The 12,904-nt window shown below is 34.8% G+C and overlaps 1 long non-coding RNA gene across 9 annotated transcripts in view; it reads right to left on the bottom strand.

Annotated features, from left to right (window-relative positions):
* The window catches only part of LOC105099635 (uncharacterized), a 58,558-nt gene that overhangs the window by 12,397 nt on the left and 33,257 nt on the right, over window positions 1-12,904 (bottom strand). For 6 of the 9 annotated variants that reach the window (XR_004135589.2, XR_004135580.2, XR_004135591.2 and 3 more), the window contains exon 4: window positions 7,091-7,269. This is a non-coding gene — a long non-coding RNA (uncharacterized LOC105099635). Of the gene's footprint in view, window positions 1-7,090; window positions 7,270-8,262; window positions 9,298-12,904 lie in introns of all 9 variants that reach the window. The other 3 variants (XR_010378990.1, XR_010378989.1, XR_010378988.1) reach the window with 1 other exon arrangement.

The following is a 12,904-nucleotide window of genomic DNA, read 5'->3' as shown; positions in this document are numbered from 1 at the left end:
CATACAAAGATCCATGGATTCTTGAAAAATATTTCTCTCTTCATGGAGTATAAAGTTAAAAAAATATATATATATGTAACAATTAAACTTTAAAAATTATGCTGTTCAAATACCATATAAGCTTACTAACATTTTACCAACTCAACATATCAAATACTAATATTTTAACTCAACCTGAGAATATTTATGAATTTTAATTGAAAAATTTAACTGTTAGTGTCATAGATGACATCTTTGTACATGTTAGCATGTCATTTTGATTTTGTTTTTGTTTCTTTGATATTTCTATTGATTCTTGGTTTTGTCTCATGAAAACTAAAATTTACCTACTTATTCTAGTGATTTTGATAGTATTCTTTTTTATCATTCTACTAATGATTACCATATTAATTAAATTCTTGTTTCCTTAATGATTAATTTATAAATAAAATACAATGTGTAATAGAAAGAAACTAATACCCCTGTACATACAATGTCCCGGTGATTATTAAATGTTTTTGTAATTTGTGCCTTTTCTTAAAGTGATCTTTGCTTATTGTTTTGAAATCATTTAAAAACCTTTTTATTAATTAAATTCTACATTTCATTGTCTTCAATGTTTACCACTAATCCTTCAATGCCATTATTAAATTTTATATTTGTTTTGTCTCTCATTTAGGTGAAATGTTTTTACAGTTTGTTTACAGAAAACAGATGAGTTGCATATTTCTAAGGCCTTTCATAACAGAGATGTATTTCTGCTGTCTTCACACACAAATTTGTTTTTGTATGAAATTCTTGAGTCTCAATCCTTCTTTTTTCCCTCAAAACTATAGATACTGCTCTCTTTTCTTCTCGCTTATTATGAGGTATTTATTTTGTGTATTATAAGATGTCTAAAGCAAGCTCAATTCTCATTCTAGGATAGGAAATCTGTTTTATTTTTCCTGATGCTTCTAGGATCTTTCCTTTTGGTTGGAATTCCCTAACATTATGGGAATATACTTGAATAGTAGTCTCTTTTCATAGTGATGTCTTTTCATTAGTTCTGCCACCTATAAGGTGAGCCTTCTTGATCTCTCTGTATCAGTCTTTCTCCAGACCCGAAGTTTTCTTTTGTTAGGTCTGAGGTTTCACTTCTCTTTCATTTGTTCTCCTTCCACCTGTTCTCTGCATTCTCTCCCTGTGATCTTCTCTTTCATAATTTAATTTTTCCTTTTTTTTTTTTCGTATTATAGTATTGTTACCCCAGCATATCTTCCTTACTGTCAGAACATTTTTATATATCTGGAATTTATCACTTATGACAATGTTTTCAATTCTGCAGACACATTTTTCTGTTTCTTTCTGATCTTCCCTTATATAACTCAGTTCACCTGGTTCCCAGCCAACTCCTCATTTATCCCAGTCTGTTGTCTCATCCTTTACCTCCTCATTCATAGACTCTAATTTTTCTGGATTTGAAGGAATACAGGGAAAAACTTTATAAAATTTCCTGTAGTAAATGTTCTTCAAAACTGTGCTGTTCATTTATATCATAAAAGTGATATTTGAATTTGACACTTCAGAAAATTTTCATAGGCCTCATATTGTGTTTTTTTCCTATGTATTTATTAATTAGGAAAAATCTATCTAGTCCAATATTCCCCGATTGTCTATCTGGTTGTTCTTGGAGCCATTGTCTTAGACATTACGTTGGAGTGCTGGTTGATATGCATTATTTTTATCCAACTTTCTGGATATTTAAAGTCTCTTCACTAATGTGGATCTGCTGGTCAAAGACATACCTTGATCTGGCTGCCTGAGTGTCTTACATAACAAATGTGGTTTACACTTGGGTATTATGAGGCAATAATGAGTTATTCTCTCACCATGGCTCATCCCACTTGACCTCTTTTACATATCTAGGTATAAAATGACACCTGCTTTAAACTTCTGGGCCCTCTCAGCTCTTCTTTTGGAGTTCCTGTCAAATTAAATAGACATGAAACTTCAAAACATGGGTGTGGGGAGAACTATGGAGTGAGAAGTTTGCAAATGGGGCTGCCTTCCCTAGAAAGCACCTCCTGCCCAGTGTGAAGGTGGTTTGCTTCTCTGTAGTTGATGTGGACTTGTCTTTAAGGTATGGAAAGACACTGTAGGTAGACAGATGGAAATCTCCCACTATTTTTCACCCAGAGTCTTACCCTGCACTATAGCATTATGTACCCATATTTTAGAAAATAAAATTTCCTTCTGATGTCTGACATATCCTCGACAAAGATTCCTGGCTTCCATGCTATTGAAACACTACATCTCTTTATTTGTATTTTAAAGGAAAGGCAGAGAAGGATGAAAGGCCAGAAAAAATACTTTGGAATACTTTGGAGGAAGATGGTACTTAAAAGTCAGATATTATCTGAGTTTTAAATTATTGCAAAAGACAGATTTTTCTCTTCTAAGTATACAAGGTAGTGATTATCCAAACACTACATAGTGTAGGGTATAGAATAGTAGGAACAAAGTAGAGGAATCAGCATTTAACCCAGAACCAAAAGACAAGACTGAGAGAGAAATAGTAGAAATAAAAATAGAAGTTAGGCAAAATGAGGTAACAGAAGAATATGTTCCCTATGAAGGAATAAGATAAAACCCCAGAGAAAGAACTAAGTGAAGTGGAGATAAGCAATCTACCCAATGAAGAGTTCAATGTGATGATCATAAAGATGCTCAAAGAACTCAAGAGAATGGGTGAACCCAGTGAGAAGTCAGAAGTTTCTAATAGAGAGAAACTATAAAGAAGAGCCAAACAGCACTGAAGAATACAATAACTGAAATAAAAAATAAACTAGACAAAAATCACTAGTAGATTTTAATACAGATATAGAAGAACAGATCAGGAACTGAAGGACTCGGAAGTGGAAATCACTGAAGCCAAAAAGAAAAAAGGAAAAAAGAGAAAAAATGAGGACAGTTTAAGAGAACAACATCATGCATACTAACATTCCCATCATATGGGTCCCAGAGAAAAGTGAAAGGGGCAGAGAACATATCTGAAGACATAATGGCTGAAAACTTCCCTAACCTGAGAAAGGAAACAGACATTCATGTCCAGGAAGCATAGTGTCCCAAACAAGATCCATCCAAAGGGATCCACACCAAGATATAGTGTAATTAAAATGGCAAAAATTAAAGATAGAGAATATTAAAAGCAGCAAGGGAAAAGCAACACATTACTAACAAGGGAACTCCCATAAAGTGATCAACTGACTTTTCTGCAGTCCAGAAGGGAGTGGCACAATATATTTAAAGTGGTGAAAGGAAAAAACCTACAACCAAGAATATTCTATCTGGCAAGACTATCATTCAGATTTGAAGAAAAGATCAAGAATTTTACAAATAAGCAAAAGCTAAGCATTCAGCACCATGATACCAGCTTTACAAGAAATGTTAAAGGGACTTTGCTAAGCAAAAAAAAAAGGCCATAATTAGAAATATGAAAACTGCAAAAGGAATAATCTTATTGGTAAAGGCAAATATATAGTAAAGGTAGTAGATCAACCACTTACAAAGCTAGTGGGAAGATTAAAATACAAAAGCAGTCAAATCATCTGTATCCACGATAAGTAGTTAAGGGATACACAAACAAAAATATGTAAAATATGATTGTCAAAAATATTCAGTGTTGGGGGGCAGTAAAAATGCAAGGTTGTTAAAAATGTGTTTGAACTTAAGAAATCAGCAACTTGAAATATGAGTAATTAGTCTATGACAAAGGAGGCAAGAATGTACAATGGAGAAAAAAATAGCCCTTTCAATAAATGGTGTTGGGAAAACTGTGACAACGTGGATGGACCTAGAGGGTATTCTGCTAAGTGAAATAAGTCAAAAAGAGAAATAAAAATATTTGAAAAGAAACGAAAGAACTTTGTATGATGACATGTAACTAGACTTATCAGTGATCATTTTGAAATGTATAGAAATATTGAATCACTGTTGTACAACTGAACTAACATTGTTTTGGAGGTCAATTATACTTCAGAAACAAAACAAACACACAAACAAACTCATAGAAAAAGATCAGATTTGTGGTTACCAGAGCTAGGGTTGGGAGGAGAGGAAACTGAATGAGACAGTCAAAATGTACAAACTTCCACTTATAAGAAATGTAAGTCTTAGGGATATAATGTGCATGACAAATATAATTAACACTGCTGTATGTGATATATGAAAGTTGTTAAGAGAGTAAATCCTAAGAGCCCTCATCTCAAGAAAAAATATTTTTTCTGTTTCTTTAATGTATTTATATGAGATGATGGCTGTTCATAAACTTACTGTGATAATCATTTCATGATGTATGTAAGTCAAATCACTATGATGTACACCTTAAATTTACACATTGCTGTATGTCAGTTATATCTCAAAAAACTGGAAGAAAAAAAATCATTAAAACTAACGTGAACTGTAAAAAAAAGAGTTCTTTGAATATTTTGGGATAACAGTCCTTTTTTAGATAATGTCTTTTGTAAATATTTTCTCCAGTCTGTGGCTTATCTTTTCATTCTCTTGACAGTGTCTTTTGCAGAGCAGAAATTTCTAGTTACAATTAAGTTCAGCTTATCAGTTCTTTCTTTCATGGATTGTACCTTTAGCGTTATATCTAAAAAGTTATCGCCAAACCCAACCTATGTTATCTTCTAGGAGCATAGTAGCTTTGTGTTTTACATTTAGGTCTGTGATCTCTTTGGAGTTAATTTTTATGAAGAGTGTAAGATCTGTGTCTAGATTCAATCTTTGCATGTTATTTGTTGAAAAAACTCTATTTTATTGCCTTTGCTCATTTGTCAAAGATAAGTTGACTATATTTATGATGTCTATTTCTGGGCTCTTTATTCTATTCCATTGATCTGTGTATCCAATACCACACTAATTTGATTACTGTAACTTTGTAGTAAATCTTGAAGTTGGATAGTGTCAGTCCTCCACCTTTGTTCTTCTTCAATATTATATTGGCTATCTTGGTTTCTTGTCTTGCCATGTAAACTTTAGAATCACTTTGTCAATATCCACAAAGTACCTTGCTGGGATTTTGATTGGGATGGCATTGAATCTATAGATCAAGCTGGGAAGAACTTATATCTTAACAATATTTTGTGTCCCTTTCCATGAACATGAAATACCTCACTACTTATTTAGTTCTACTTTGATTTCATTCATCAGAGGTTTGTAGTTTTTCTCATGTAGCTCTTGCTCATATCTTGTTACATTATACCTAAGTATTTCATTTTAGGGGATACTAATGTAAATAGTGTTGTGCTTTTAATTTCAAATTCCATTTGTTCATTGCTGGTATATAGGAAAGTGATTGACTTTTGTTTCTTAACCTTGTATCCTGAAACCTTACTAAAATTGCTTATTAGTTCCAGGAGTGTTTTGGTTAATTCTTTTTGATTCTCTACATAGACAATCATGTCACACCTGATACAAAAATTAATTCAAAATGGATCACAAAACCAAACGTAAAATGTAAAACTATAAAGCTTTTACCGAAAAACATAGGAGAAAATCTCTGGGACCCAAGGATTAGGCAATGAATTCTTAGATTAAATACCGAAAGCATGATCCTTTACAGAAAAAAAAAACCTGATAGTTTGATTTGATCAAAATTGAAAATTTTGTCAGCAAAAGACTCTGTTAGGAGGATGATAAGAGAAGCTACAGAATCAGAGAAAATATATGAAACCACGTATTTGACAAAAGATGGGTGTATCTTTGACAAAAAGATATTCTATATCCAGAACATTTAAAGACTTCTCAAAACTCAACAGTAAAAAAAGCAAAGAATCCAATTAGAATAGGGAAATGGCAAAGTACATGAAGAGACACTGTACCAAAAAAAATATACAGATGGTAGATTACTACATGAAAAGATGTTCAGCATCATTAGCCACTAGGGAAATGCAAACAAAACAAAACAAAACATAATGAGGTATCACTAAACATGTACCAGAATGGCTTTAAAAAATACCGATATCACCAAATGTTGGTGAGAACGGTAGATCACTCATACACTGCTGGTGGACACATAAAATAAAGATACAGCCACACTGGAAAATAGTTTAATAAATAGTTTAACAGTGGTCTTAAAAGCTAAACATGCAAATATTTTCCAGCCTAACCAATATACTCTTGGGCATTTATCCCAGAGAAATGAAGGCATAAACTCACACAAAAACCTATATATGAATATTTATAGTAGCTTCATTTGTAATCACCAAAAACCAGAAACAACCCAGATGTTCTTCAGTAGGTCTATGCCAAGACAAACTGGTTCACCCGGACCATGGAACACTACTCAGCAATAAGGAGGGGCCAACTACTGATATACACAACCTGGAGTAATATCACCAGAGAATTATGCTGAGTGAAAAAAAGCCAATGACAGAAAGTTCCATGCTTATGATTTCATTTATATGACATTCTTGAAATGACAAAAACCGTAAAAATAGAAAACACATTAGTGATTGCTAGGGGTTGATGAAGGGATGGGTGTAGGTGGGAACTGGGAGTGCTTATAAATGGCCAAAAGAGGGATCCTTGTGGTGATGGAAATGTTTCGTATCTTGACTGTATCAATGGTAATATTCTGGTTGTGATATTGTATTGTGTGCTGTATTACACTGTACTAGTACCATGTTACCACTGGGGGAAACTGGGTGGGTAAAGGGTATATTGGATCTTTGTATTATTACTTACAACATATGAGTTTGTGAATCTACAGTTTTCAGAGCAAAAGGTTTAATTCTAAAATAGAATTTTTAATAAAACGAATACTTGAAGATTTACCAAGAGACCACAAAAGTGACAAAATGGGAAGATTATTTAATGGGGATAGGGAGGAAGCATAGAAGCTGGAGAGGGAAGAGAGCCTTCCAAAAATAAACACCCATAGGCAATTTTCATGCTTACCCTAATGTATACGCAAAGTATAGTCAAGTGCTTGCTCAGGCGAAATGAACTGACTCAGGTCCTCTGGTTGTGACCTACTAAACGATTTTGTCCTGGGAGAAGGAAGACTAGAAAGTGAATCTCAAATTGATAGCACTCTCCTTCCAAGGCATGGTTTACTTACCTCGATATGAGACCTTCGAAATAAGACCCCATCTGAACCTTCTAGGATTTAACTTGACTGTGATGCCACCTGATTTGCTTAGAGGTTATTTATTTTGCAGTTCTAGACATATTAACTGAAAATTGCTGTGCGTTAGAAATCCAGAGTCTTTCACCTCTTGTTTGGCTGGTGCTAAACAACTGTTAAAAAAGCAGAATTTTTTGTAATTATTCATACAGCTTAATGGACAAATTGATGGCTTTTTCTTCTCTGGCCCCTGCTACCACCTCTCTACATGTCATATTATTTAATGCTCACTCCACCAGTAAATTGCTATAGTCTTAATGTGATAGTTCTAATATGACAATAATAGCTAATCTTTACCGAGAACTTACTACATGCCAGACACATGCCAGGCACTATTTAAATACTGTACATTTGTTAAACTCATTTAATCTTCCTAACAATCCTATGGGTTAGATTTTGTTATCACCATTTTACAGATGAGGTACAGAGAGGTGAATTACTTTATTCTAGGTGATATTTATGCTACAAATAGTGAAGCCAGGAAACAAATCCAAGTGATTTTAACTCCAGAGTTCATACATTTAACCACTGGGCTTTACTGACCTCCATGAAACTGTACTATATAGTGAAGTGTAAGACAATCCTCTAAAAACTGTGTGATGCAAACATGAGATGTGACAGTTTCTGACTAAGAATACCTTGCGTTTTGGAGCAGCTTAGTGGCTGACTTTTAGCTAATGGTGTGTGGGCAGAAGTGACAGACATCACTTCCAGGGCTGACCATCAAACCTTCCCATCCATGATTTTCCTATTTGCTTTCACCATCCTTTGGCTGAATGAGAAGGACTTTAGGGACCCAGAGGAGGGCAAAGTCACAAGAGGGAAGGAGCCTGAATCCCTGCATTTGCCGCTAAGGAAAGAACTGCCTAAAGAGAAGTATCCGTGTTGGACTCTTGCTTGAGTGAGAAATAAACTTTCATGGTTTTAAGCCATTTAAATTTGACATTGTTTCTTGTTAGCCGATCTTTAGTAAATACAAGATGTTAGTAGTAGTATTACTATCTGAGTTCTCTTCTGTCTTTAGCTCTTTTTTCTCGTATCAAACCAAACCCTTAACTCCCCAAGATTTTGTTCTCAGCCCTCTTGTCTTCTCTTTACTTACTCACCTGCTCAGCAATTTTGTGCTTCAATGCTTAGTTCCATATGAATAAGTCCCAAGTTTCTCTCCTCTCCCAATCCTCTCTCTTGTGGAGGGCATCTTCTGGTCACCTCTGTCTAGTTGTCCTCCTCCTAGCCCTTCAGACTAGTGATGCCTAAAAGCTACTTTGTCTTCTTCACTAATTTGGATATGACCATCCTGGCTTATGTGCACCCAGACTGGAAACAAAATCTTAAATTTATCTTTGACATTCTCTGTCCTCTGTCAATCGAGTGTCCTAATATTCCCCTTCTACAGCTCCTCTCCTGGACTTTCTATTCCATGTCCCTGTTCTTTTCTGGACTGCACAGCCTCTCTTCAACTTTGTAAAGTCCTTCTTACTGGAATTTGGATTCATATCTGCTTCACTTCAGCCTCTTTATTTCCCCTATAATCAAAACTTTTAATCAAATCATGCTAAAGCCACTAGGAACTGCTGTAATAATTTTAAATGTCACAATTTAATACTCAAAGTCATTGAAATAATAATAAAAATAATTTTTTAGTTTTATCCCATTCTCCTATGCCCCAATATATACTCTATGCTTCACCTAAGCAGTACAACATCAATCGAATCAGCCTAGGGCTTTTCCAACTACGTGTCAGGATCTTGCTATTTCTACCCATACTTCTTGGTTTACTGGCTAGTGCCCTTTTGCCAAAGTCTATCTCAAATGCCATCTCATTGAGGAAGACTTTTTAAGAAGCACTTTTATTATGAAAAAATTAATAGATGGACAAAATAATGTAACGTACCCATTAGATAGCTTCAATAATTATCAATTCATGCCCAGTCTTTTTTCATCTATATCCCTACCCAACCTCTTATCAGGTCCCAAGCTGAACATAAGCTCTGCATCCTCTTTGTATCTCCCTTGCAGCACTAACATTGCATATGAGCATTTAATAACTACTAGCATACATTTTATGCTCTCTCCTAGATTTAAAGTCCCTTGAAGGTAAGGTCTGAATGTTGCCGCTCCATCTAGCATAACACAGTGCCCTGAGTTTAAAAGGAAAAAAATTTTTTTTAGTTTAAATTAAAATATCTAAGGCTATTTTAAAAGAAGTTATTTTCCTCAGAGTTAATAATTGTATCTTTTGACAAAATTATCTTTGTACAAAGCCAACATGCGCACCAGCCCTATTTTTAAATTTTATGAGGAGATTCGTCTGGTTCTTTAGTAATCCAATGCTCTGTTTGGATTATCTCAATAATCACTCAATTCTATGCCGAGTCTTAGCTCAGGGTGACACTGGACAAATCATGTGGAGTTAGCATAGTGAATATATTCTCTTCACCTGTTTCCTTATTAGCAAATTGCATCTTCCCGTTCTAGCTCACAAGAGAATTATGAGATCAAATAGGGTAGTCACCTATTGATTATACAAGTTAAGGACCATTCAGAATTTCTTTTTTGCCCTTTTTAGATCTATTGTCCAATTCTGTGTTTTTATTATTCACTAGCTCTCCCCTCAAAGGATGATGCAAAGGGAGAAAGCGCACATTAAGCTTAAATTATTTAGCAGTGGGGTCAGTAAAAAATTTGGCAGGGTGGAAAATTACAGCCATTAACTAAAATGAATATCATCTGCCCTTCATTAACATGAATGATAAACAATCACCTGTGAAGCATTTTGAATTCCTTAGAGAAACTCTTAGTTTGCATTTTTGCATGAGTGTATGTGTATTTTGATCATGGACACCCTTAATTTATTCAATTTTGATTATTTCATTGATTCAAAAATTTCAACATACTTTAAGAGTACATATGGAATTGAAACATGGACTTCACAAAATCATTCATTATGTTTCCATAATTTCTAAAGTTGAGAATGAAATTGTGGGTTGTATTTAGTTTCTATTATGCTTATGCACACTTTGAAGTGAAATACTAAATCCAACATTAAATCAAAACTGGGATTATATAAAAAACTGTGCAAAGAACTACCTGAACAGTTATATATGCTAGGTTGATGTGAATGAACAAGTTAATGTAGGTTAACAATGAGCCTTGGGAACTACTCAGCACTGTCATTTTACGATGTTTCTGTAGTTTTCTGCTTATTTTATATGCAGTTACTCTGATAAGATTATGCAGTATTGGGTGGGGGGCGGTGTATGATCAGGCCACCCAAGATCTCTTGCTTTCTGTACATCCCCTTCTCGACCAGTGCCTGCTTCACCTACAGCCTACTCACCTGACTGACCTTCCTACATACTGGCCCCCTGCCCCAGCTAGTAAGTGTTCTACTCTTTAGATCAGAACATCACCACCTGGAGAGCTTATCAAAGGGTCGGTGAGGGGCGGGCCCCTCTGCTAGTTTCCCTGGTAATGGGAAGTCAACCTGACGTCAATTCCCCCTATAACCGGTTTCCTCCTTGCCCTGGGAGTAAAGGCTGCTCCAGGTCTTGCCTGCCGCTGTCTGCTGTAGGCGATGGGGTGTCACTCCAGGATCTTTCTTCAGACATGTAAGCTCCCCTTATCCACTAAACCACTGATAATCTCAGTTGCTGACTCCAGGTTCTTTCTTCGGTCTCGCTGCTGGGCAAGTACAGGGCTTGCAGGCCTGTGGCATGCAGCCCAACAAGGAGTTACTGGGAGTCATTACATACTTTGGTGGTGTTGGCTAATTTGGTGACTGGCAACAATCTAAGGTCACATATTCATAAGGGCCAGGCTGTTTTATCATTGATGAGGGAATGTAGAGGACCTGGAGAAATCATTTACTTCTCTTTGCTTGTGTTGGGTAATGCCCTAAAATTGTTCAGGGAAGCCCGGGGGCCATACTGAGACATGCTGGGTGACATGTCCCCATCCCCACATTACCAGAGCAGTTCTGCTTTCATTGGTCTTAGTGAAATGTTGTGTATGGTTGCATATTTTTTATTTGTAAATTTAAGTGCTCACTATTAAAAATATTTGAAAACTACTGATCAGATTTACCACCCCCCCCAACTCACCTCTAAGTGAGCTTTCACCTGCACTTATAGGCTCTCTGACATATCACTGAGGGTCTGATTTTTGAAGTCTGATTATAGATGATATTATCAGTATATGCCTGAGTTAGAGATACCGTCTTTCAAAATCTTCATTCTAAATTCTTTTAGTTACTAGTTCGTCACAGTAGGTAAATTACTGAGTTCCTTTCCTAAGAGTTTATTTTGTAAGTATAACCCTCCCCCTCTTTTCCTTGTAATCTCCAGTCATTCTTCACTGCTTGACAAATTATGGGCAATCTCTGTATTCTGACAAGGAAGTCTTCAATCACAAAGCACCTGTGCTATCTACCACTGCACACCACCGTGCACCTTGGAGTTCAGGAGAGCTGAAGGCCCAAGACAGGGTCTCACACAGGCTGGGCTGAATGAAATCTCATAGCAATGATATCAGGTGACTCTATCTCTGCTGTTGTCTCCATTACACTTTCCATTATTTGTTAAAAGTAACTAATCTTTTAAAAAACTTTGAGGGAGAAGAAAAATAAAACATTTTAAGCAGCAAAAAAAGTGCTGCTTAAGGCTATGGCAAGATCAAGACATGGAAGTAACCTAAATGTCCATCAGCAGATGACTGATGTGGTTTATTTATACAATGGAATACTACTCAGCCATAAAAAGAATAAAGTAATGCCATTTGCAGCAACATGGATGGACCTAGAGATAGTTATTCTAACTGAAGTAAGTCAGAAAGAGAAGGAAAAATATTGTATGATATCACTCATATGTGGAATAAAAAAAAAAAAAGAACACTATGAACTCATCTACAAAACAGACATAGACTTGCAGACATGGTAAACAATCTTATGGTTACTGGGGAAGGAGGGTGGGAAGGGATAAATTTGGGAGTTTGAGATTTACAAATGTTAGCCACTACATATAAAAATAGTTTAAAAAAAGGTTTCTTCTGTATAGCACAGAGAACTATGTTCAATATCTTATAATAACCTTTAATGAAAAAAATATGAAAACAAATATATGTATATATCTGCATGACTGGGACATTGTGCTGTACACCAGAAATGGACACATTGTAATTGACTGTACTTCAATTTAAAAAAATTTCTTTTTAATTAAAAATGAAAATAAAATATCTAGACAATAAAAAAAAGGTTATGACAAGTGAACATGTGTACTTCTTAGTTCTGTATTTCCTGTCTTTCAAGAAATAGGCTATTTTCCTCCCATTTAAAAAATAGATTTTTTAGGATGCATTAGCAATATATTTACCATTAAGTCTAATGCATGGTTATAAGATTAATAAATCCATCAGTTTTGTTTACTTTCTGAAATCACATAAGAAAATAAAAATATAATTCCTTTTTTTATGTTTATAAGTTTAATACTTCTGAAAAATGACAAATAAAGGATTGAAATCCTTCATTTATGACCTAGATAAATAAAATAAAAGGAATAAAACAGAACTCTATCATAGTTATTTAAGCTATTAAGTTTTAAATATTTATGCTATTAAATTTTACTTTAGGAATAATTTAGATGAGGCATTTTTTTCATTTAAAACCAAGAAGTTTTCAATCAAAAGTTTAAAAATGTATGTGGCACATTTTAATTTAATATTAACTACAATTATTCAAACAATTAGACTTAC

The sequence above is a fragment of the Camelus dromedarius genome, chromosome 3, assembly GCF_036321535.1.
Source record: "Camelus dromedarius isolate mCamDro1 chromosome 3, mCamDro1.pat, whole genome shotgun sequence".
NCBI lineage: Eukaryota > Metazoa > Chordata > Mammalia > Artiodactyla > Camelidae > Camelus > Camelus dromedarius.
This window is presented reverse-complemented; position numbering and strand designations above follow the sequence as displayed.